Source organism: Belonocnema kinseyi, chromosome 3, assembly GCF_010883055.1.
Source record: "Belonocnema kinseyi isolate 2016_QV_RU_SX_M_011 chromosome 3, B_treatae_v1, whole genome shotgun sequence".
In the NCBI taxonomy this organism is placed as follows: domain Eukaryota; kingdom Metazoa; phylum Arthropoda; class Insecta; order Hymenoptera; family Cynipidae; genus Belonocnema; species Belonocnema kinseyi.
The window spans coordinates 94,835,456-94,861,009 of record NC_046659.1 but is presented as its reverse complement, the minus strand read 5'-3'; the positions used below and the strand labels follow the sequence as shown (position 1 = coordinate 94,861,009).

The window sequence follows — 25,554 nt, the reverse complement described above, 5'->3', positions numbered from 1 at the left end:
TCGCATCGTAGCAGTCTAGCAAGTCGTGATTCAGTCGCTCCGTCCACCCAAAGGTCACGAGATCCCGCTGATCCATCGCATTGAATCCATTATCATTGGCCCAAGCGGAGGTGTGCAAACCATGCCGAAAGCTGAATGGCCCCTGGGTGATGTGTCCAGAACGGTGACTCTGGGATACCGGGCGACCTCTCAGAGTACGCAGCCTTATCCTTGCATGCGGGGCTCTACAAGGATGGAAGAACCCCTTTCCCTAGCTTCTCGTGGGAATAACAATGAACAACACCAAACATAGTTGTAATAAGTGCGGTTCAAAGCAACAGAACGCGCAGGGCTCCCGACAATGGGTCGGCCAACAATGCCGACGACTCTAGAGCTAGGGGAGCCAATCAAAATGGATTCAATGCGATGGATCGGCGGAATCTCGGGACATTTAGGTGGACGGAGCGACTAAATCACGACTTGCTAGAGTGCTACGATGCGAGTGTGGCCCATAAACGGGGTTACATGGCACGGCTGCATGCTCTGTGGTGCGAGAAACACCCGGAGCTATCGCACTTTTCGCAGCAAGGCCTGCGAAAGCATGCTGAACTACTCCAAAAAAGGGGCTATATAATCGGAACGCCTACTCTACCATAGCTAGAACAAGCCGGCAATAGAGAAAGAGAGGCGACTCTAAGACCAACCGCAGGCAGGCATCCAATAGAGGAAGAGCGATGCTTTATGATCCGGAGAAACATCAAGACCAAGGTTTCTCTCAAGCCTAAAGATCTGGCTGAAATGGATGACGAGCTTCTCGGACATTTTTCCGGAGAATTCGACCTATGGGCTATCAATTATTGTGTGTATAATGCAGCGAAAGTTTTGGCCGATGCGAACCGTAAAACAAAACCAACGGTTGATCATAAGACTAAAAGACGAATGCATTAACTTGCCATAAAGATAGGCTTGGCAAGACAGTACTCGTCCGGCATTCAATGTGTGATTGACTACATCACATCTGTTAGGAATTTTACCGCCAAGGTTCGAAAGTTCGCGCGCGAACTCCGGTCCCGTTCTCGAACACTTAAAAAGTCAAAGCTGCTGACCATCAGGCAGCATATTGTTGAGAGAATATGGATACTATCTGATGCCAAGAGAAGTCTAGAGCAGAGGGAGAGGTGGGTCGGAGAAAATCAGCAGTTTCTCTCTGACCCATCTCGACTCTTACAAGACCCTCTAGTTACTGTCGATCACCCGCCCACACCAGAGGAGGTCGAAGTATTTTGGAGATAAGTTTACGAAGTGCAGCATAGACTGGGCGAAGAATCAGAAAATATAAATAGCTTCAAGGAGCTGTGTTATGCCCTCATAACACCTGATCAAGAATGCCCACCCATCACTACCGAGGAGGTGAAAAAAGTATTAAGAGGGATGAAGAACTATTCCGCACCGGGACCAGATTGTATCAAAACCTTCTGGTGGAAGAAGTTTCCTTCAACCCATCAGCATCTGGCCCTTATTTTCACCTCATATTTAAAGTCAGAAGAGCCGATTCCGGAGTGGTTGGTGTAAGGGCGCACAATACTCCTGCCGAAAATAGGCAGCTTAGCTGACCCGAAGAATTACAGGCCAATCACTTGTCTGAACACATTGTATAAGATATTCACAGCTATCCTAAATGATAGGATTGTACGGGCAATTGAACCTGTGCGACAAGAAATGTATGAACAACGATGCTCAAAGAAAGGCGTAGCGGGATGTCGGGAGAACCTGCTCATCGATAGATGTGTCTGCAAAGATGCAGAATTCTACCAGCGTGACATTTCGATGGCCTGGATTGATTATCGGAAAGCTTTCGATTCGATCTCCCATAGACTTATCATCTGTTTTTTGGAAAGCTTAAAGGTTCATCCACAAATAGTTAGGTGCATAGAGAGATTGATGCCGCTTTGGAAAACCAGATTTACTATCTTATATGGAAAAAATCGTGTGACAACTAACTAGGTCACCTTTCAGAGAGGTGTCTTTCAGGGCGACACCATGAGCCCACTCCTCTTTTGCCTTACATTATTGCCACTATCTCTAGTACTTCGCCATTCCGAAGGGTACTTGTGCGGCAAACCTGCAGATCGAATGTACAAGGTCACTCATGTATTTTACATGGATGATCCTAAGATCTATGGTAAAAACAAAGAGCAACTACATCTAGCTCTAGGGTTTGTCGAACGATATACTAAGGAAATTGGAATGGAATTTGGGTTAGACAGATGCGCCAAGGTTTATTTGAAGCGAGGAAAACTTAAGGGCATCCCTGAAGATCCTGAGCTCGTTGATAGAAGCGCTATACGACACCTTTGTGCCGGAGAGACTTAGACATACCTGGGCATGCCACAGAGCCGCATTCAGAATGTTACATCCATAAATAATACTCTCCGAAGCAGATACAAACGTCTCATTCGGCAAATTTGTTCTTCCGAACTGTCGGCGAGAAACAAAGTATCTGCAACGAACATGCTGGCCGTCCGCTAGTAATCTATTCATTTGGAGTAGTTCCATAGACGAAGAACGAGCTCAGATCCCTTGATATCGGGACGAGAAAGGTTATACACATGAACAAAAGCATGCATCATAAGTCTTCTGTTCCGCGACTGTACATCGCACGCCGTCAAGGTGGTCGCGGAATATTGAGTCTTGAATGTCTTCACAACAGGATTGTTCTAGGTACAGCACATAGAGTCGCAAATGGAAGAGACCCTCTTCTTAAAATGGTCAGGAATCACGAAGAAGTGGGCAAAGGAGTGTTTTTGTACAAAGCAGCGGAGGAGGCTGCTTAAACACTTAAACTTAACTTCAGTATTAAGGGTGAGCAAAATTCATCAAATCCTATCTATCTCGAGTACTCCTGAAAGCCCGTATTAAGCAAGCACAAGAGAAAAACTTCCGTGAACAGATCCTCGACAGTAGGATGCACGGTAGCTTCCACAGAAATGTGGAGGATCAGTCAATGTCGTATGAGCTAACTTTTGCTTTCCTTAAATCACCCGGATTGAAGCCTGGTACGGAGGGTTTCATTTTGGCATGCCAAGATTGTAGCATTTCCACCTTAACATATCGTCGCCACATTTTGAGCCAAGACATTCCCGATGATAGCTGCAGGGCGTGCCATGAACACCCCGAGCATTTAGCGCACATACTATCTAGTTGTCCAACTCATGCGGGAACGACCTACATCCAAAGGCACAATGTGGCACTAAGAGTGCTTTATTGCCATCTCTGTCACTCTTACGGCATTAACCTTAATATCACTCCTCTAAACGCTTCTAGGGAAATCGAGTCAATTGTCGAGAATGGAAAGTGCCGCATATACTGGAACTTTATATTCTCGACAATTGTTTCTGTTGCACACTCGAGGCCTGGCATGGTTCTTCTTGACTTCGAGAAGCGAACCATGTTCGTTATCGAATTTTCGGCACCAGCTGACAAAAACATCATAGTCAAGGAGAATTAAAAGAAAGAGAGGTATAGAGACCTTATAAGGGAGTTGCAACGATTGTACCCGGAATATTCTGTTAAACTAATCTTCCTTATCATCGGCGCTCTTGGAGGTGCCAAGCTTTCACTCGTTAATAGCCTGAAAAGCATCTCTGCGTGTCAACAATATGCTACAACATTTGCGGGAAAAATGGAGAAGGCGGTAGTTCTTGGATCGCTCCGTGTTCTCAGAGTGCACGAAACTTTTGCCGGATCGTCGTATTGATTCCGTTACAGACTGTAACCACCTATCTCAGGGTCGTGAGTCGTGGATGTGGCTGAAATTTTACCGCGATTTCGCTGGAACGCCGCCCCTGACGTTATATAGTGCGACCGTCAGTGCGACTCGTGCGAACAATTATTGAACAGTCAACGTGAAATCAGATTGATTCAAGCGGATTCGAGAGTAGTCAGTGTCAGTCTACAAGTCTATATGAGAGTCGAAAACAGACAATAGACTTTCAGAGAGTGTTCATTGAAATGACATGTCGCTATTGAAATAAAATTTATCTTGCAAGAAAAAAGCCATTGTATGAAATTCAATGGAATCCGAAATGAACTCATATGAAATCAAATGCAATCGTCGGCAAAGATTCATCTGATTTCAGAGTGAATGGTCTCTCAGTTATAGAATACTGGTTTTGAAAGCACACTGATTAGCCTATGAATCTGTTGGGGAGGGGGGGGGGTGAAAAACTGGTTTGGGCATGAATTACACTCCTTATTCATAAGGAATCATTTTCTTTTCAGATATATATTTGTTAATATATATATATATATATATTTGTTGATATATATATTTGTTAATTCACCAAATTCAATTAAAATCCAAAAGTTTTTTAGATAAATCTTCCGTAACTATTAAAAAAAATCATCATTTTCAACAAGCGGACACTCTTGTCCTGAAAAGATTTTCGCTAAAACTCCTTACTCATTCAGCATTACCGGTTTCACTTACTCTGACATTTAAACGCACTACCTAGCTTTTCAAATATGCTGCGGAATTGTTTTCGCTTCATGCTACACAATTTATTAGTAGTTTTATTTCTAAGTATTCCTTCATATAAGTATATTTAAATGAGGTAAGCCCCCAAATGTACCCAGAAAATAATTTTAAACCCCAAAATCATTTTGAGAATGATACTAATCAAGTGCGAAAAATATATACGGATATATACTATATACTATCATCCGGAGGAAGTCGTACTTGAAATATAAATTTTATTTCATTTCCAAAACCCTTTTTAATATTTCGAAACGGTAACATTCTCGATAATTCTCTCAAAACGCATATTAAAAATTACGAGGAATGCAGAAAAAGTGATATTTGGGTGCGTTTATGTGCGCGCCTTTTTTAATTATCAATAATACTTCTGACTAATAATAATAAAATTCAAACCATTTAAGCGGGCAATTTCTTCATTTGAGGTGCTCAAAACTGATGTACAAGTTGAAACACTCAAAGTGATATTCTTGAATTTTAAGGTTTTTAAAATTTAAGCTTAAAATGTTTTAATTCAAATACCCAATAAGTTATTAAAAATTTTTAATGGAAGATTGTAAAAGCTTTAAAAACAAACACTATTGTACAAATACACTTATATAGGAAAAATGATTTTTTACGAAGATATTAGCAAAATAGGACAAAAATGGGCCGAATCTCATATATTTGGTTTATTGTTTTTCCCTCAGTATTTAACGAAGTGGAGTTAGCTGAAGAATGAAGTGAAAATACCTGATTGAATAATTTCAAAATAAATGCCGTTCGACTGTAAACTTTTAAACTTCTATCAATGGAACATTTTACAGATTTCTGATTACAAAATACATATCTATGCTCTCATTTTCAATGTAAATAATAGTTTTAAGTCAATACAAATTAATAATTCTTTAATTTTTAGAAATCCTGGCATTTTTACATGTATTCTACTCTTTTCTAATATTGTATTTTGTTTGCTTAGTGTATGTTCTGGTCGTACATGTTTTCGTCAAGATATACGTAATTTTTCGGTAACTCGAAGTGTTTTGCTTTCCGTAGGTGCGTTCCAGGGGACCACCCGGGTGCACTCGGGTGCACTCGGAGCCGTTCCACGACGTTAGGTGAGTGTTGGGCTTAACTCGGGTGAACCTTCAGTGATCATTCGGGTGAAGAATGGGGGTCACACGACGGGTGACTATTTCACCCACTGAAATTAGGTAGGTGGAAGTAAGTGAACAGTAGAATTGGCGGGAATCGCAAGCTTAGTAGCAGACTAAAGTTTAGTATCTTCATAATCTAAAGTTAGTATCTTCATCACTATCCACTATTATTCAACACATCACTGTTTGTAATAACAATGACCTTGTTACTGAAGCAGCAATTAAAATCTTCTTAACCTGTTCTTGCATTTTTTAAACTTTTATGTAACGTAACCTCAATTATCTTTCACCAAACATACACCCGACGCACACTCGAAACCGTTCATTCTACCGTTCTCCTTCCATTTTACCCAAGTAAACTCCGCCCACTTCTTTACTTCGCCCACCAATTCACCCGGGTGGTCGCCTGGAACGCACCCCTTGGTGGTTCGAGTTATCGAAGTTCGACTGTATTTTAACTGAAATATCAAAAATATTCAAATTCAAACGCTCTTAATTTTGATTTCTTTTAAGTATTCCAAACCTAGGTTTAGAAAATATACGCTTCAGAATAAAAAGCTAAGGGGAAACTTTTTAGACTCAAAAGATTTTAGAATTACGAACTCTAAATTGAATGATTTCGTCATCAAAAAATTTAACAATGGAACCTAATATTTATAAAAAAAATTTAATTCAACTTATTCTGAATTATCAGGTGATCCTGATTTAAATAAATAAATAAACAAATGAATAATAAAACATTTCTATTTTTCTTCAGTTTTACGTATTTATTGCAAACAATTTTTTCGCCATTTTAAACTAATATTTCTTTTATTTTACGAATTTTCAGCAAGAAAAATGTTAAAACCTAAAAAATCATGTGCATTTACTTAGATATTTTGCAAGCTACATCAATTTAAAAATTGACAACGCACTTATAATAATAGCTTTTCATTAATTTTCAACTGCATTTCTTTGAAAATGCTGTATCAACCTTTTTTATATTTTTTTATCATTACAAATAATTTCATTTTTATGCAAAAAAAAATTTTTTCTAATATTTAAACTATGCGACTATACACGTTGTAAACATAACCTGCATTCTACAATCTACATACCGGTCAACAAGTTGTTGCTTTTTCCCTATGTTAGATTGTTTACTGCACTTCAACCACTTTTCAACTGGCAAATCGTGTTATTGTCCACCTATTCAAGGCAGTAATTTACACCTTGCACATCTTTTCATTTAATTTTACATTCATATGATAAGGTATAGTGTCTAATACCTTATACTTATTGATTTTGCGTAGAATGTTTAAAAATGGTGTAATATTTGTTGTGATTATTGTCAAAACGAGAGGCGTAGATAGGTCCGCTTACTATTTCTGATTTCCGCCCACAATCTAAAGGGTTCGGCTTCCGGTTGTGCGACCTACGTGGAAGCAAAACGAGCGAATGGATAATGTTATCGGCTCAGGGGCATCACCTTCACTTTCAACCATTGCAAAACGAAACATGAAGTCTTTACGTCATTTCCATAGATAAATCGCTACAGGTGCGTATTTGCGGTTTCAAGTGATGTGATTATATAAATGCAAACACAAAAATCGAGCAGGGAATTTAGTTCCTCTTGAACAGAAACCAGAAACAAGCTTCTCTTTTGAAAGTTATAACGTTCATGATTACTCATGTTAGTTAATTGAAAAAAAGTTTAGCTTCACAAGAAATCCTGTGAGACTTGAAGGAAATTCTGATATGATTTCGTTACTTAGTTCTGTAAGCTTGTAAGATTCCTGAAAATTCTGTAATTATAGGTAATGAGATTTCAAATAAGATTCATAACTTTTAACTATTGTAGGGTATATTAGCATTTTATACAAGAAGTCGATATTTTTCGGGAAAAATTATTAGGTTAAAAAAAAGATATAAATTTTCACCTGAAATAGTTTATGTTACAAAAATCAATCAATTTCAAAGAAGATTTGCAATTAAGAACAGCGGATTGTTAGGTTTTGCTAGTAATTTCCTACGGGAATTATTGGGGTTTAAAATAATAAATCATTCGATTTCAAAGTTTATTTCACAGAAAAAACTGAAGTTAAATATTGTTACATGTAAAATTTCCAGCTGATAAAGTTTACATGCTATTTGGCGAAAGTTTATCCTACGATGGAATAAAAGCTGTCGTCTGCTACATCCTTAGCAGGAATGGGAAAACGGTCAAAGTATGAGTGAATTCGAGCTATAAATCGGGACACCAGATTTAAAACAATTAAGAAAAAAGAAAAGTTAGAATTTGTTGCAACTAAAACTTGCAAACGGTTAAAAATTAAATACATTTCGGCGAAAGTTTCACTGAGGTTAGGAGAATAATTCTGATCTCGTCTACAGCGTCACGATGAAGTGAGCAAATTTCGGTAATTGAAATCGAAAATTTTATTATTTAACGACTCAAAAATTTTCGATTTCAATTTATAAACTTCTACATAATGACTTAAGATATCTGATGAGGGAATCGGTCTGATTCCGAAACGTCATGTCATGTATAAAATTACTTAATAAATAGTATGGAAGAAGTCGATTAAATAAGGGTTTTCCTTACCAATAATAATTAGTTGTTTCCCAGACGTTAAATGAAGAAATTTTACATCCCGAAATTCTTTACATTTCTGATTATATTTATGGTTAGTATCTATTCTTACTTTTATAAGTTCTATTCGTATTATTTTTCATGTATTGTCACACCATATCACTTCATTAATAGCATATCTAGAATAGTCCGACACGACTACTCACTGAATCAACACTTGTGCACTTTGCTGATACACGAAGGTTGATTCTATCTGGACTGGTTGCACACTGCACAGTTCAATGCAGTGTCGGGTTTCTCCGAACACCATTGTTTATTGTAAGATTTTGTTGTTCGACACTCGTTCTCATTATCTTGCAGTTTGCAGTTGTACAGCTCTTATTTCTTTTCATTATCTTCTTGTTGGTGCAAATATCATTCAGGTCTTCGAGATAAGGAAAAGGACATTGATGTTCGAATGATATGGACAACTTTGGAGAACTTAATTAAATTTGTAGCTTTAAATTATGATATATTCAAAGTAGTATATTATCAAGCGATCCAGGAATTTAGTTAAATTATTAATAAGAGAAAACCCGTATTCTGTGTGTACATTTCTCACAATATTCTGATAACTAATTTTTGGGAATAAGCATTAAGCGCTTATCTAAAAGCTAAATTCAATCAATTTTGTTTTGTTACAGGTAAGTTTGGATGGAATCACTTATGGAATATCGATCTCAAACAAATCAGAAGAATCTTTATTGCAGAAAATTTTGGTAACATTTCTATGCTAATATTGTGATAATCTTATTTCAAAAGTTAAAAGAGTTTAATGAGCATTTACAAAGCATAGGCTTTCAAATGACAGCTTGAAAAGTTCAACTTTATCAAGCTGAAAAGATGAGGATGACCACGGGACTGAAACCTTTACTAACAGACCTACACCCTTCGGAATTTTATTTGGATTTATGCTCTTCCTACTAATAGGTCATTACCAAACTTGCAATGCACTCAAGTTACGAGATACGCTTTCAAGCCATTCACGCGAAAAACTAATTTTTAAAAATACACGCATATCATACATGGACCGCGATGCGAGAGTGTTTCAATTCCCGGTTAGATCGGGCGGTAGCGCTCCAAGTTTTTTACCAAAAAGTCCGGACTCGATTCCTCCCCGCGGTATTTGTAGCCAAACTTTTTTTTCATTAAAATTTTTTATTACAATTGGCTATTAAATTTATTTAAATCAAGCATCAATATTCATTCTAACAATTTATTCATATGAAAAATTGTTGTTTTTTCAACCTTTACCACTTTTACTTCATGAAAAGTTTTCTTATAGAAAATTCTCTTTTTTCTTGATTCGATTGAACATTTATATTTTGATAACTATTATCTTCATATGAGATCAAAATACAATTTAAAAAAAGTATAATGAGAATCAAAGTAACTAATGGACCCAAGCGGGCAACCTTACATAACGACTTTGTGAGAATCTTCACTTCGGGTGATTGCTAGAGAGATTGATCAGCAACCTGGGCCTACCCCGAAAGGGAAATGGCCTAATGGTGTAATAATAATAAAAAGAAATATTCCAATATAAGGAAATATCAAAGTAAAATGATATACTTACAAATTAAACAGAAATATAAGACATCTCTATTATTATTATATCAGAATCAGATTTTTTCAAGGATGTCCCTTCGGAACTGATAAATGTTGAAATATACAAAAATTTTCATATCGGAAAAAATCGTAATAAATTAATATTTTAACGTAATTTAAATGAATTTAATAATAAATTACAATTTTAAACATTTTAATAAAAAAAATTGTTAAAAAATTCTGGCAGTAGGAATCAAACCCGGATTTTCCGGTTATAATCTTAGAGCGCTACCGTGTGATCTAAGCGGGAGTTGAAAGATGATCCCATCGCTGTCCATCTAACGGGCAGGAATAGAATCAAAAAAAAATTTTGAACAGTGTTGTGCCTCCTTGTAAACTGAAAATAGCAACTATAAATTCATTTGAATTGGAACTTTCCAACATGATAGGGTTCCCTTTTGAAATTGTAAATTACTAAAAGTTCGAGTTAGATTTCAAAACTTGAATTACATTTTAGATTTGTTGGTTTGAAATCATTAAGAATTTGTTTAATTCTAAGTGCTAAAAATGACAAGAAAAATCAGTTTTACAAACCTTGAATTTTAAAATGTATGATATAATAAAGGTGTCAAATTCACATAATATTATACAGCTTTAAACACATATTAAACATTTTTCGATTTTATAATTTTTTTAATTGAAAAGGCTTAAATTTTAAAACGTTCAGTTTCGAAATTTTTAATTTGGAAATTTGAATAACTTCGAAAAATGTTCAAAAACCAGATATTCTTATCTGAGACTTCAATGTACACTCTTAAGAATCAATTGATTTAAAAATGTAAGCATTTCAAAATTGGACCTGAATCTTTCCCAGTTACCAACCGTACAACTGTTGTAAAAAATTAAGTAGTAGATAAAACACTAGAATTTTTTACAGTAAACTATAATTTTCAGACTGTTAAAAAGTTAAAAAATGTCTTGCACATTGTGTAGTAACACAAAGGTTAACAATGCTCGTAAACTCGATACGTGTTAGAGAAATAGGCCTTATAAGCAAGTTAAGTATCGTGCATGCTTGCAATGGTTAAAACGATTTTTTGAGCATATCTCAAATTATGAGTTGTCAACTATTTACGTAACATTGCTATAATATTGTAAAAGATCATGCTCTCCAAATACCACTTTTTAATTTTTTTAATCACAGAAAATGAAATAGAGCAGGGCATGCGATTGACCGGGTGGAATGAGCTACTTCGAAAATAACATTGCTATTCATTAATCATTTTAATTCTTCTTTCTATAAAATAATTTACTTTATTGGAAAAATGTTGCAATAAACGCAAACCCATCAAGCTTATGTTGTAGAAGGAAAACTATGAAGAACATGCTCTTGAAAACTAAAGAATGGAAGGTTCGCAGCAAGAATATAAAGTTTGCAACATTAATTGAAAAAATTACAGCATGTGGATCTCAATTCTTGTGCAAAAGCCTCCGAGTTTTTGTAAGTTCCAGGTAAAAGTGACGTCCCTCTATATAGTGCATCTTTTACAAATTTTTAATTTTCCCAAGGTGATTTTATTATGAAGAAAATTATTTTCGGACAAATATCAGATGTATTCAGATGATCAATTGTATAAATCATACTCATGGTAAGTTTTAAAATTTTTGTCAAGTAGGTTTTTCACAAAAAAGTTTTTAAAATGTGCCAAATGACCGATTGGTTACCTTCACTTCATATATATATAATTAAAAATTTGTCATAAGGACAACCGCAGGATTTCGCCGGGAGCGGGTGCTAATCTGGAAAATTGTACCCGCTCTCAGCGAAATCGCGGTAAAATTTCAGCCACAACCACGTCTCATGATCGTGAGATAGGCGGTTACAGTCTGTAAAGGAATCAATACGACGATCCAGCAAAAGCCTCGTGCACCCTGAGAACACGGAGCGACCTAAGGACAACCGCCTTCTGCATTTTTCCCGCAAGTGTTTTAGCATATTGTTGACACGCAGGGTCCCTAAAGAAAATAATTAATTGATAGAAATTATTTTTTAAATATATCTTTATGAATAAAGCTTTTTATCTAGTTTAATTAAAAAATATAGTGCTGAAAAGTTAGTATATAAATAATGTAAGACAAGTACCATACGACAAAAACCAATCGAGGGCCAGCAGAGGGAAGGCCTAGATTCTTCCAGCTAGAAAATCTAACTGCAGCATCGTGAGAGCCAATATTTAGTTTAGGCATAAAGAGGCAACTTCTACCCGGGACCTTGGGTTCTAATACCCTATTTATATATAACTTTTGCCTATTATTATTTCCTTCTGAAGTCGACATGAAAGTATAATTTTGCTAGTTTAAACGCTTTCAAATGTACGTGTAAACAACCATTTTTACTACACTCGTATACCAGGAAATCGAAATTTTTTTTGGTCAAGGAGGAGTCAGGTCTTTTGAAAAAAGTGGTAAAAATCACGTAATTCCTGTAAGAATCACTTTCAGGAACTTAAGAATAATCAGTGCACAGTCACTTTTTTTCTCAAATAACTTTTTAGTCACATTTTTAAGACAAAGTCACTAATTACGATAGTATTTTTGTTTAATGAAAAGATCGCTTTAGCCACTTTTCTTTCAATAAACTAACCCATGTTTGAACTAATATTGATTTCAGGTCTATACCTATTACTGCATTTTCCGGAATTCTTTTGAAACATTTTAGCGTATTTTAAAAGATCTAAAAATTTCCAAAGAATTTTAAATATTTTAGTATACGTATTTTTAAAATCTTCGAGGAATTTTCGAGAGCTTCAAACGGTTTAAAGAATTTCCTAGAATTTGGGAAGATGTTAAACAATTTTATATGGCCTATAGGGTATTAGGATAATTTAAAAGATTCCGAGGGATCTTATGAGATTTCCGAGGATTACAATACTTTTAAGCGATTTTAAAATCTCTAAAAAAATTTTAATAAATTTTCCAAGATTTCGTAGAATTTTAAGGGGTTTTGTAATATATTTTAATGGATTTCTAAGAGTTTATTCACTAGAATCGAAGGATTTCGTAGGCTTTTGTAATCTTATTTATTATTACAATATTTTTTTATGTTTGTAATCTTTTTACATTCTCATCAGAGAAGGTATTAGATTTGTGTAAAATTTGCCCCCCCCCCAGTTTTTGTCAAATGTCCACGTTTTGAGACCTCCTGAATCCGAAAAACAGGTTTTTACGAATATGTCTGTCTGTCTGTATGTAAACACGATAACTTTTGAAAAAATTCATCTATTAGATTTCCCTTTGGTACACTCGTTTAGTGTTCTAAACTATAGGTCAAGTTCCTAATGGATTTCAAAGAATATATTTACATTAATTTATATGGCATTTTCAAAGATTCAAAGTAAATTTCAAATGATTTGAAGAATTTAATAGAATTTCAAAAGATTTGATATATTTTAGGGTATTTTAAAAGATTCCAAGGCATAACATTTCATAGAATTCCACGAGATTTTATAATATTTTAGTGTGTTTCGCAGAATTGGATTTCACTCTGAATTTTTATTGATTTATCTTGAATTCTTTTACATTCTTTTGATTTCTTCGGAATTCCCTTGAAAATTTTTATTTCACCTGAATTCTTATAAATTCTGCAATAATTTTTTAAAATAGTTTTTGGTTGAATCTTTCTGAAGTCTTTTAAACTATCACCTTGAATTCTTATGCATTTAATCAAATGCTAATGAATTCGCTTGAATTTAACTTGAATTACTTTCAAATCTTATAAATCGAATTCTTTTAATTTCTTTTAAATTCAAAACAACATTATTCACATATTATTAATGCACAATTAACACGATCGAATTAACACTTTTTGTTTATGTTTGTCATTTCATTTTTCACATGTCTTGTCGCTGGGGTTCGAATTATGATGTCTAAAACCTGAAGAAATAATTGTTAAGAAGAATTAAAAAGGGGAATGATAAGGTGAGGATGTTCTATTGGAAAATTGTGTATTATGAGTTGTCTAAGAATTTGAAAAAAAAGCTTTCGACTGGTTTACTTTTTTCGATAATACGTGAATGACCTAATATTTGCACATTTTTTTAAATCACATTTATAGCCGCTGACATCAGGTTAACGGTTCTACAAGAATAGAAATATAATTTTGTTCATCCAAAAAAGCAATTACAAAAGGTCATAGGTGATGTTATTTTATTACATTCTCATCAGAGAAGGTATTAGATTTGTGTAAAATTTAACCCCCCCCCCAGTTTTTGTCAAATGTCCACGTTTTGAGACCCTCTGAAATCGAAAAACAGGTTTTTACGCATGTGTATGTCTGTCTGTATGTCTGTCTGTCTGTGAACACGATAATTTTCGAAAAAATTAATCTATTAGATTTCCCTTTGGCACACTCGTTTATTGTCCTAAACTAAAGCTCAAGTTCGTTAGCTAACTATTTTGGATAAAAATTCAAAAAGTGGGCACATTTTGAACATTTTTGAGACCACTTCTTTAAAAATTCCAAAATTCTCTGTACGGTTATTTTTAGAATTAAAAAAGTTGAACAATTTATCCTAATGACTTTTTTTGAAAAATAAAAAATTACCAGAGTTAGAGCATTTTCAAAATAAAAAAAAAAAACAAATTAAAATGAACACTTTAAGCGAAACAACGCATGATACGAAAAAAAGTCAGGAGAAAAAAAAACGTTACATTTTAAAAGCCCTACAAGATTACGATAACAATTTTTTTAATTTGGTCGAAAAGTTAAAAATTCCAAATTTGATCGTATCAAAAATTTTTGAAACCACATTTTCTCCAGATTTAAAAATTGTATGTACGGTTGTTCATAGTACTCGGAAACCCAAACAATTTATCCCCATGACTTTTTTCTATAAACAGAAAATTATCAGAGTTAGAGAATTTTCAAAATCCAAAAAAACAAACTGAAATGAAGATTTTAAGCCCAACCACGCATGATATGAAAAAAAGCCAAGAGAAGAGAAACTTTGCTTTTTGAAAGCCCTAAAAGATTATAATAACAACATTTTCAATTTGGTCAAAAAGTTGAAAATTCCAAATTTGATCGTACAAAAAAATTTTGAAACCACATTTTTTCCAAATTTAAAAATTCTATGTACGGTTGTTCATAGTACTCAGAAGCTCAAACAATTTATCCCCATGACTTTTAATCCAATTGTAAAATACATTTTCTTTGCAAAAGTTTTAATCTAAACCTTTCTGTAGCCTCTGACAAACACTCCTCCGTTTTCTCGTATTTTTATTGACATTCGATTATTAACTATACTCTGCAACGTTATTCTAAAACTAAACTTATTGTTAAATGTGACTAGAGAAGACTTATTACTAAACAACTAAAGAGAAACGCACTTTATTAAAATATCCGCGTGCGTCGAGAATCGAACGCACGTACCGCAGGCTTATAAGTCGAGCGCCTAATCCCCATAGCCACGATGCCACGCTGAATGCTGTTTCATAAATGCTTGACGGCATTCATCCGATACTTTAGAAATTAGGAAAAAAGGTTTTTGAAGCTCGATTTGTTATGTATAATTTTAAAACGTACTTTTTTGTACTCACATCTATATTACCCGTTTTACCTGTCGAGGACTTTACAAGATCCCCTCAAGAAAATAATTAATTGATAGAAATTATTTTTTGAATATATCTTTATGAATAAAGCTTTTTATCTAGTTTAATTAAAAATATGTTCTGAAAAGTGAGTATATAAATAATGTAAGACAAGTACCATACGATAATAACCTATCGAGGGCCAGCAGAGGGAAAGCCTAAATTCTTCCAGCTAGAAAATCTGGCTGCAGCCTCGTGAGAGCCAATATTTAGTTTAGGCATGAAGGGGCAACTTCTACCCGGGACCTTGGATTCTAATACCCTGTTTCCAGTTACGTTTCAATTTAAAAGATAATAAAATTGCACTATTTAAGCAAAAGAAAAACTCAAATAAGCCAGAAACAGACTTGCCCTTATATATTTTGAACTATTTCCCAACATTTAAAAACAATATTTAAATTTTTCAAATTCTTAAGCCGCTGAATATAAACCTTGTAGTTAACTACAACTACAACGTGCCCCGTGATACTGGTACATGCCCTTAAGTGAGCTTAAGTGAGCAATAAAAACAATGAGATGTGAAAAATATGAAGTGAAATTATACATAATAGACCCCCGAGAATAATACATTTATTATTATCATTCTACATTAGAAATGTTACAAGATTAGACATTTAGGTCTTTAAATATCAATGGTCAGGGAATTTTGAAAATAAAGTTGTGCGACAACCCTGTGTATTATTTTATTAATTAAACATTATTGTGTATTCTTTACCGAGTGTGAACTTTGCGCATGTTGTATATCGAAAAAGGAAGTTATTAGTCTTCAATAAATTTTTCGCTGTCTCCTATTTATCTGATATAAACCGCAGGAGTTGCGTACAATTCCTACTCGGCCATTATTGCATTTTATAGTTATATGATTATTATTACTATTATTACTATTATAAATTCGTATGGATTAAATAGATTATAGAGGATCACGTACGATTAAAGTCCACGTGAGAAAGATACTGAGTGTTTACTTCTATGGAAAAGAATAGTCAACCATGTATAACGGTTAAGAGCGGTTAACTCACTCTTGCTGAACTCGATTTGCTGCAGCCACTCCAACTTTGAATTGAAGTTCCCTATTCGAAGACAAAAAATTGCACAAGCTCGGCTTTCCTTATAGAAGTTGTGCGGTTAGAATTGTGCGAATGTTGAGGTTCAAAATAAAATAAGAATGATTAAGAAGCAGTCTTGAAGTGTGATTAATTAGACAGGTCTACTATTTTTTTCAATTTTATTAGTTTTGTTTGACTGATTTTGATTTCTAGGAATATTTTCCATAAAGAAACTTTTTTAGTTACAACGTCCGGTATACCCATAGTGTAAAGTAGAGAGTGGCAGGACTGACCGATTAACATTTATTGTTCTATAAAAATTGTATACGACGTTGAATTCTTTTTTTTTTTTTAAATTTGGAGTCCCGCATTATTTTATGTCGTTTTTTCAAAGGCGTTATGATCATTTAATTACTTCTAACATAAGCAGCAAGCGGTAAAAAGTCTTTTTATTAAAAATCGTGAAAGCTGTGTTTTGACTTCTTAAACATTGACATTCTACTATAGGCGGACAACCTGCAGTAGATAATGATCCTACAGTATATAATCATTACTTTACAATACTAATATATGTAAAATATTATAGTGTAATCTGTTAATAAATTAAAATTATAATTTGTTATTTTACTTATATTTCCACTTATAATTCTTGATTATCTATTTTAGAATCTTTATCTACTATATGGTGGTTTCTTCCTCCAGTAAATCAAATATCTAAGCTGAAATGATTTAAATTAGGGTAGCAAACGTTGCAAGCGAATCTTCCATTTTATGTTGACAACACAATTTTCTGAATATATTTTGTTTTTAACGTAAATTTTCTAGATCCGAGTTCATACTATCATTCGTCCAATAAAATAGATTATTTTATATTGATTGATTTATTGTCTCCATTGTATACTTTTACAAGCTTTTACAATTTTTCTGTGTCCACCTCAGTGACAATATCCAACAATTTACATGAATTCCTCTTTCAATTTTACATGGAAAATATTAACACTTAAATTCTAACTGAATACATTAGGTGAATACATTGCAGTTAATTCATTCCCTTGCATATTTATATCCTTGATTCTACATACTATATCACAAATTGTCCATCTTCCAAACTGATTCTTCCTCTGATTCACTCTGTCGCGCTCTCTCTGACCTCCCCCTCTGATACTTCTCTTGCTTTCTTTTCGAACTCTCTGGCAAATCGGCAGAGGACAGGGTTCGGTTTTCCCCTAAATGTTTTGATGGCCAATTCTTCTAACTCCCGATCTCTCTTTCCGTCCTTCCATTTATCAACACCGTCAATCCATTTTTTATCAATTTTCTATCTAGCCCTTGACAAACCCATATGTGCGACAGGTTCTCTTCTACTTGATTTTTTTATTTTCTGATGGGGACTGTCATACTAGACAGAGTGTATTTTTCTTCATTCTAAAACTGATTCTTAATCAAACACTAATTGTTGATCTGTTCTTTAAAATTTTAGATTTAGAAATTCAACATTTTTACAATTTTTTCCAAGTATGCGACGAACGTGTTTTTGTTTAATTTATGTAATTGCACTCTTTAAATTTAAAATAGTACAAATTTCACTAATTGAATTAGTGATTGATTGATTCACTGCTGAAATAGTGATTTTTTGGCTTTTCACTATTGAATTAGTTGTCTTCTACTGTAAAAATAGTGATAATTTCACTATTTTCAATTAGTGGATGACAACTTAATTCGTGATTTTCCACTATTTAATAGTAGATGCTTTAGCTCTCAAAACCACTATTTGTTTAGTGAGATTTCACTAATTCATTTATTAAATATTGTCACTAATTGAATTAGTAGTTTTTCACTAATTCGTACTGACCTACTTCTCGCTAATTCAATTAGTGAAATTTCACTATAAAATAGTGAAATTTCACTAAGTCAGATTTAGAGAGCAGATTTTAAAAAAATTGTATGAAACTGAAGACATTTCGAGTTTAATGTTTAAAATTTTTTAATTAAAGCGCAATGAGCTGAATTAAAAAACTGTCTGCACATGCTCTCTAAATTTGAAATAGTGAAAATTTCACTAATTGAATTGGTGATTGAATGATTCACTGCTGAAATAGTGATTTTTTGGCTTTTCACTATTGAATTAGTGGTCTTCTACTGTAAAATATTCATAATTTCACTATTTCCAATTAGTGGATTTTATTCCACTACTATTTAGTAGTTTAATTCACTATTTAATAAGTGAAGTCGTGATCGAAGCCGTGATCACGTGATCGCGACTAATGGTGGACTCGCGCCAACCCGTGTTCACATCTCGTTTGCATCGATTACATTTGTCAGCTTGCATAATTTTTCTTTCTACGAGGGTAAACAAATTTTTAAACACAAGTTAGTAATATTTTGTAGTTTATTATACTTTGATGTAGTTTCCTAGTGAATAGTGTCCTCATTATGTGGCGATATGTATATCGACACGAAGACATTTGCTACAGAACATGAGCGCTGTTTCATTTTGAGGTTATGAAATTCAGCTTTCCATTCATTTCTATAGAAATACATGGAAAGCTGAATTTAGATTTTTCTTTAGGAAGTACAGTATCAACATAAATTAATTTAATTTTTAAATATACATTATAGTTTACTTCTATAACGTGTCTTGTAATATAGTTACTGTTGGGGTTATTGGTTGACTCCAGCAAATATTTTACTTTACTGTGTAATTAGTTATTTTGACTACTAAATTAGTGATTTTCCACTAATTAATATTAGATACTATACCTCTCAAAACCACTATTTGCTTAGTGAAATCTCACTAAATGATTTAGTAAAATATTTTCACTAACCTAATGGGTAGTTTTTCACTAATCGGTAGTGACCTACTTCTCGCTAATTCAAATAGTGAATTTTTACTAATTCAGATTTAGAGAGTGTTCATTCACTATAACCTCAAATTTTGAATAATTAAGTGTTTAGAATAATTTTACATTTTTTTTATATGATTTTTTTTTTTAATACGGGGAGTTTTATTGGAAAGTTACAAAAAATTCCAGGTTTTGTATTCAAAATTGTATATTTTGAAATAACAAATTTCTGAAATTTCAGATTGTATCGTGAGAATGTGAACAATTGAACATCGCCGTTATAAATTATTGTACAAATTCAATATTTTAAGAAGATGAATTTTCTTGTGATCAGAGATAAATTTAAACTTGGAAGCATAACAGGTTAGGTAGGTTGTGAAAACATTGATCAAATTGAAGATTAATGTTCATGGAAAGTGAAAATTTTTTACTTATATCATTCCAATCTTTGGTATAAAAAGTTCTATGTGGATCAATGAGGTTTCAATAAACGATTTCTTTTTCATCTTATTTTCGATAAATGTAGCTTGATAAAGTGCGTACCAATAAAATCCATCCATATGGACAGATAATGCTATATAGAAACGCTTGTCAATATTTAAATGTATTCTACGATTTTCAAAGATAGATATTCATGACTTCAGAGTGCCTTTAAGTAGACTTGGAATTCTTATCTTCTTGAGATTAATTGTATGAAAAATAGTATGTTCTTCGCTTCCTTCCTATAACCTGCTATATTTTTATTGGCAATATCTTTTGAGTATGGAAACTTAATATGATATACACTCTCTATATGATATCACTCTCACGCTGTAATGCGCCTTCAAGTTTACCGATAGTCGAAATCCCTATAAATCTCCCAATCTGGGATTAACGAGAAACCTCTTGTTTCTATCTCATAATAAAATATGGGACTTTACTTTTTGTTAATATGAAAGTGTAGTTCTCATGATTACCTCCAATAATCTGCACTTCTTTGTAATTTTAATATGTACTTGTTTCTTTATATATCATAAAACCTTTTCATATAAACGTATGGCTTAAAAAAAGCAATTCTTTACAGCTTTTACTCATTTCATTTTTCAAAAAGCACTAACATATTTTGCAATCGAAAAAAGTTAAAATCTGTACTTTTAGAACTTTGGTTAACATCCAAAGTATTTAGTTACCACGTAATAACCAATACATGAAATAAAGATATTAATGTCAGAATTGGGAAGTTAAGGATTCAAATGAAAACAAAGTTTGAATTTTATTTTTAATTAAAATTGATTTATTCAATAAACATTATCTTTCACCACAAAACTATTTTAAAACACATATATACATAATTTACAAAAGTACATTCTCTTTTTGTTTTTTATGATAATTTTGTAAAATGAAGTATGAATTCACAGACCACCATATTATTATATGTACATGATTAATTGTAAGTTTCTCAAGAGATACAGGTTGGAATATTTGAGAATACTTAAATTAAATTTCTTTTTGAATGCCAAAACTAAAAGGGATCGAATGAACTTCATGATTATTATTACTATTATTCAATACTGTAAATCAGGTCCGGCGCTGATTAGATTCAGAAGTTCCAACATTGGTGCGAAGCGGTATTGAGAAGCAAACTGGCTACTGCTCATCGCAAATTCCGAATGAAAATATTCATTTATTCGGTAGGATAATCTTGGCAGCACTTCATTGTCAGATTCCATTTTGTATGTACGATACACAATTAAATACACACCATAGTCGACTTTCTTGGAAAGTTCTATGATCTTTTTCTTAATTTTCAATTTAGTGATCTGAAACAACACATGTTATGACATTTTTAATACCGCGTTAATTAACTTATGGATGAATTATTTTCTTTCATGTAGAATGAGTAAAATATTGGACTTATTGTTAAATATTTACTGACAATGGAGGTATCTTAAACTAGTGTTATAATTGAATTCTGTTTCCAGTGGTTGTTTTCTACAATAATTTAAGTATTGCCTGCAAATCCTAAAAAAAGTACTTTACTACACATATATTTCATGAGTTTCATTACGGGTAAACTACTACTTTACATTAAAAAAATTATTCTTGAAAACCCGAATTTTTGCATTTTTTCGGAAAGAATAAAAAGTCCGAACCAATGTTCACATCTAGAAAAGTTCTACAAAAAATATCTCGCTCTTTTGGGATATTCTGCATCGATTACGAGAAAAATAAACTGCCTATATTAGCAGAAACTTTTTTTAAATAATGAAAAAATAAAACGATGGAATTTTAGTGAAATATTTTTTTTTCCTGCTGTCAAAATTCGATTAAAAAAAGATTTTCTGGAGATCCCCACCTTTTTTCACATACATGTGGTACATTTTGTTTAACTATTATTGAGGCCGGAAATAGTATATTGTGTGACAAGGGCGACAAGTTGGGCAATCACACACGATATTTCTTGCCCTAGTCCACGATAAACATGACGTAGAACGAGTACAAATTTCTGTTATGGGCTTTTTGAGCCATAAAGAATGCAACGGTAAGTGGTCGGTAAGCGCTTTCCCGCCCGCACTAGGAAACGGGAATAAAACATTCCCGTCGGCTGATATGAGTTGATATGAGCACTCTCGAAGTACACACGCGTTACCGTCGTCGGGCGGCCATTTCACATTTTCAGTCGGGTCTACAGGCACGAAAGTTGCGTTTATCGTGCACGTTGTATGACAATTTTTTTCTAATGTAATTTTTAATTTTTTCTCGTAAACTATGCAAGCTAACACAAAAGAGCCAGGGCAATCTTTAGTACAACTTTTCTACACGTGTCAACTTTTATCTAAACAATTCTTTTTTCACCTTACGTGGTGTCCAAGAAAAATACAGATTTATTATTTTTTTATAATCTCAACATGTAGCAGTATTTTACCAAGAATGAAACTCAAGATATATATAGTATATATAACCACCTGTTTCTAAAAAGAAAAAATGAAGTGGGTTTTCTGAGAAAGTCCAGTTTCAAGAATTTAATAAAAACAGCTTCCATTTTGCTATTTTTCTCAATTTTTATTTTTATTTATTTATTTTTGTTTGAATCGACTAAAACAGCAAGAATTACCATGTCTGAAAAATTTTAATTCTGAATATCTACGCTCGTTCTAAAAATACTGCATTTTGAAAAAATGTAAGTTTCTGAGAATTCGCAGCATTTTTTTATCAAACTGAAATACGTTTTAGTTCATTTGCACTATAGATGATTCCAAATATCATATTATTCTGTCACCTTAAGTTAGACCTGTCTGCATGATTTTAAGTAGAATTAGTCTTAAATTTTTATGTTTCAGCTTAGGTTGTAGGTAAAAAAAATAAAATTCGCATTTGGAATCCTAAGGCTAATGTTCTAATTTTATTCTTTGCAAGATTCTTTACAAATCGATTCGGTTGGTTTTTCCAAAAAAAATCGTTTTTTTTAGGATTCATTTATTATTTTGCCAAATAAATCTTTTCAGACAATTTTAATTTTAATAAAAACCAATCTTAGTTTTGTAGAGTAGGGTGGTCCTAAAAACGCTTTTCGAGGTACAGGGCAAACCCCCCCCCCCCCTCCCAGTTTCCATTTCCGGAGAAAGATAATCCTTAATTTTTTTTCTTCGAAATTCGAATACTTTCATTTCCAACACACCCCCACACTCCCGCAGCGCCCCAAATATGATTAAAAATTAAAAAACTACATTTGCACGTATTATTGTTACATTTTAGCAATTGCCATCGTCTTTTTCATACAAAAAATTACTAACGGACAATTTGAGTAATTACAATGACTTTTTAAACAATTTTCAATTGCGTGCACAAATTCAACTTATTTAAACAATTATTTATTCCCAAAAAATGTAAAAAATAATCGTATTTTCTGATTGAATTGCAATATTTTGTTATTGTTTGGAATAGTAAATTTTCTAAAAACATTATTTATTTATTGTCTATTTTCAAAATTTATAAAAATTGAGCCAGATATATAAACTTTTTTTTTGAATTAGTATTCTATGCTACGTTGTGTTGATTAATTACATAATTTTGATACATTTATTTTAATGTTTAATAATTTTCTATTTGTTTAGACAATATTTATTTGCCCCAGCAGTTTTTTTCGATAGATAAAAGAATGAAATAAAATAAAACACATAGAATTATGTTTCTGTCTTTATAGTGTATAGAAATAATACATTTACCACTTTTTAATTGTTTAAACAAATATAATTTGTTAAATAATTACTTTTCGAAAAATATTTTTAACATCGTAATTGATTGTATGTCTTGTATTTAAATAAATTTTTTATTTATCGAAAAATAACTGGTTAGGTAAATAAAAATTGTTTAAACAAATAGAAATTTGTTAAACGTGACAAGAAATCTATCAAAAATTATGTTATTATTCAACAAAAAGTAGCATATGATACCAATTTCAAAAAAGTAAACACCTCTCGCTCAATTTTTAGAAATTTTGAAAATAAACAATAATTAATTGTTTAAATAATTACATAATATTTTTCGAAAACTTAATACAAATAATGACAAAATATTGCCTTTCAATCAGAAAATACGATTATTTTTCACACTTTTGGGGAATAAATAATTGTTTGAATAATTTACATTTTTAAACAATTGAAAATTGTTTAAAAAGTCATGGTAAATATTCAAATTGTCCATAAATAATTATTTATATGGTAAAGACGACGAAAATTGCTAAAAAGTAACAATAATACGTAGAAATGTAGTTTTTTTATTTTTAGGTAATATTTGGGGCGCTGCGAGGAGGGTGGCGGTAGGTGGGAAATGAAAGTTATTAGTATGGTTTTATTTCTTAGGCACTCCCTTTAAATCCCTCAAAAACTTGACACGTGTCGATGAAACCCTGGAACATGAGTTCAATTTTTCGAAAATTTAAAAAACAAAATTACGGATTTTCTTTCTCTGGAAATATAAACTCAGGGTGGGGGGGGGGGGTGTTTTTCCCGTTAGAGTGAAAAAAAAATTACAATGCATTTTTGGACCACCCTAGTGTAGTCTTTCAAGAAAGAAAATCATACCTTCGTCATTAGGATTGAACAGAAATTCAAACTACTTTTCACGCAAATTTCAGTGGGAGAAGCTATGCAAAAGCAGGTCATTAAAATTTCAAAATGTTTTACAGATCTCGTAGAAAATTATTGAGGATTAAACACAGCCTGCGAGAAAGCTCAGCTAATCTTTGAACTATTTTCTTCTGTAAACAATACATGCAATCAATAATTTTAATGTGTGTACGAAGTCACTTATTTCTGTAAAGTTTTAAAATATCACACATTAACTTCTAACTTGGATTTTTTTAATAGGGAAGAATACCGAAAATGCTTAAATGTATATCTATTTTTAAATCTTACCGTGATTCATTGACACCTTCGAATCTCGTTGACTGCAAAAGTTTAGTATGATTCAATTATCGCAAAAACCTAACCATTCAGTGATATTACTCTTCAAAAATGTACTCGAAAAATTTCGTCTATTTATGCTGAATATTGTTCCAAATGTCGTGATAAAGAGCTTCGAGAATATTTTTTGGTAAATGACAAACTGCACAAACTGACCTACTCTTGCATAGTTTCCTCTATCTCTTCAAAAATTAGTTAAAATATTAGCAACCAGTATATATTTTTATAGATTTTATAAATGGCTCAATTTGGAAATGGAGGAAAGTAGTAAGCATAATTTAATTTACTTACATCCATCGTGGATAAAGTCTTGCTTCAAAATTCAAAAAGAATCCAACGTGCTCGTTTCCTTCTAATTGCTGAACACTTCAAACTTACTTTAAATAAATTATCATACACAGCCTGGAATTGGGAAGAAGTGATTTCGCAAGGAACCTTACGTAAAGCTGTACGTGCAACGAATGACGTTATTGTGAACTTCTGCCTTTTATTCAGTGCTTTCAAGGGCCCAAAACTGCTACAGGGTGGGGGGGCAGGCAACGTCAGCGAAATATGAATGCATAGGTTCACCTAATCTGCACATGCGCAGAGAACAGTATTCGCATATAAGTGTGTTTATTTTTAGTAAGCAATATTATTTTATTGTAATAATCATGTCATATATTCTTAATTAACCCTTAAACGGCCAAAACGCCACTACCGGGACACTGCTTTTCAACGGCCAATAACTAAGACTATTCGACACTAGAAAAAATTGAGACACATAT

At 32.9% G+C, this 25,554-nt stretch overlaps 1 protein-coding gene across 2 annotated transcripts in view; it reads left to right on the top strand.

The window, feature by feature from the left end:
- LOC117168981 overlaps positions 1-25,554 on the top strand; it is a 247,487-nt gene that overhangs the window by 61,141 nt on the left and 160,792 nt on the right. Inside the window, exon 1 of one of the 2 annotated variants that reach the window (XM_033355001.1) lies at positions 18,791-18,870. The exons of the other annotated variant lie outside the window; for it this stretch is intronic. The gene's annotated coding sequence lies outside the window, so the exon portion shown is untranslated. Of the gene's footprint in view, positions 1-18,790; positions 18,871-25,554 lie in introns of those variants that run through there. 2 annotated transcript variants of the gene reach the window in all.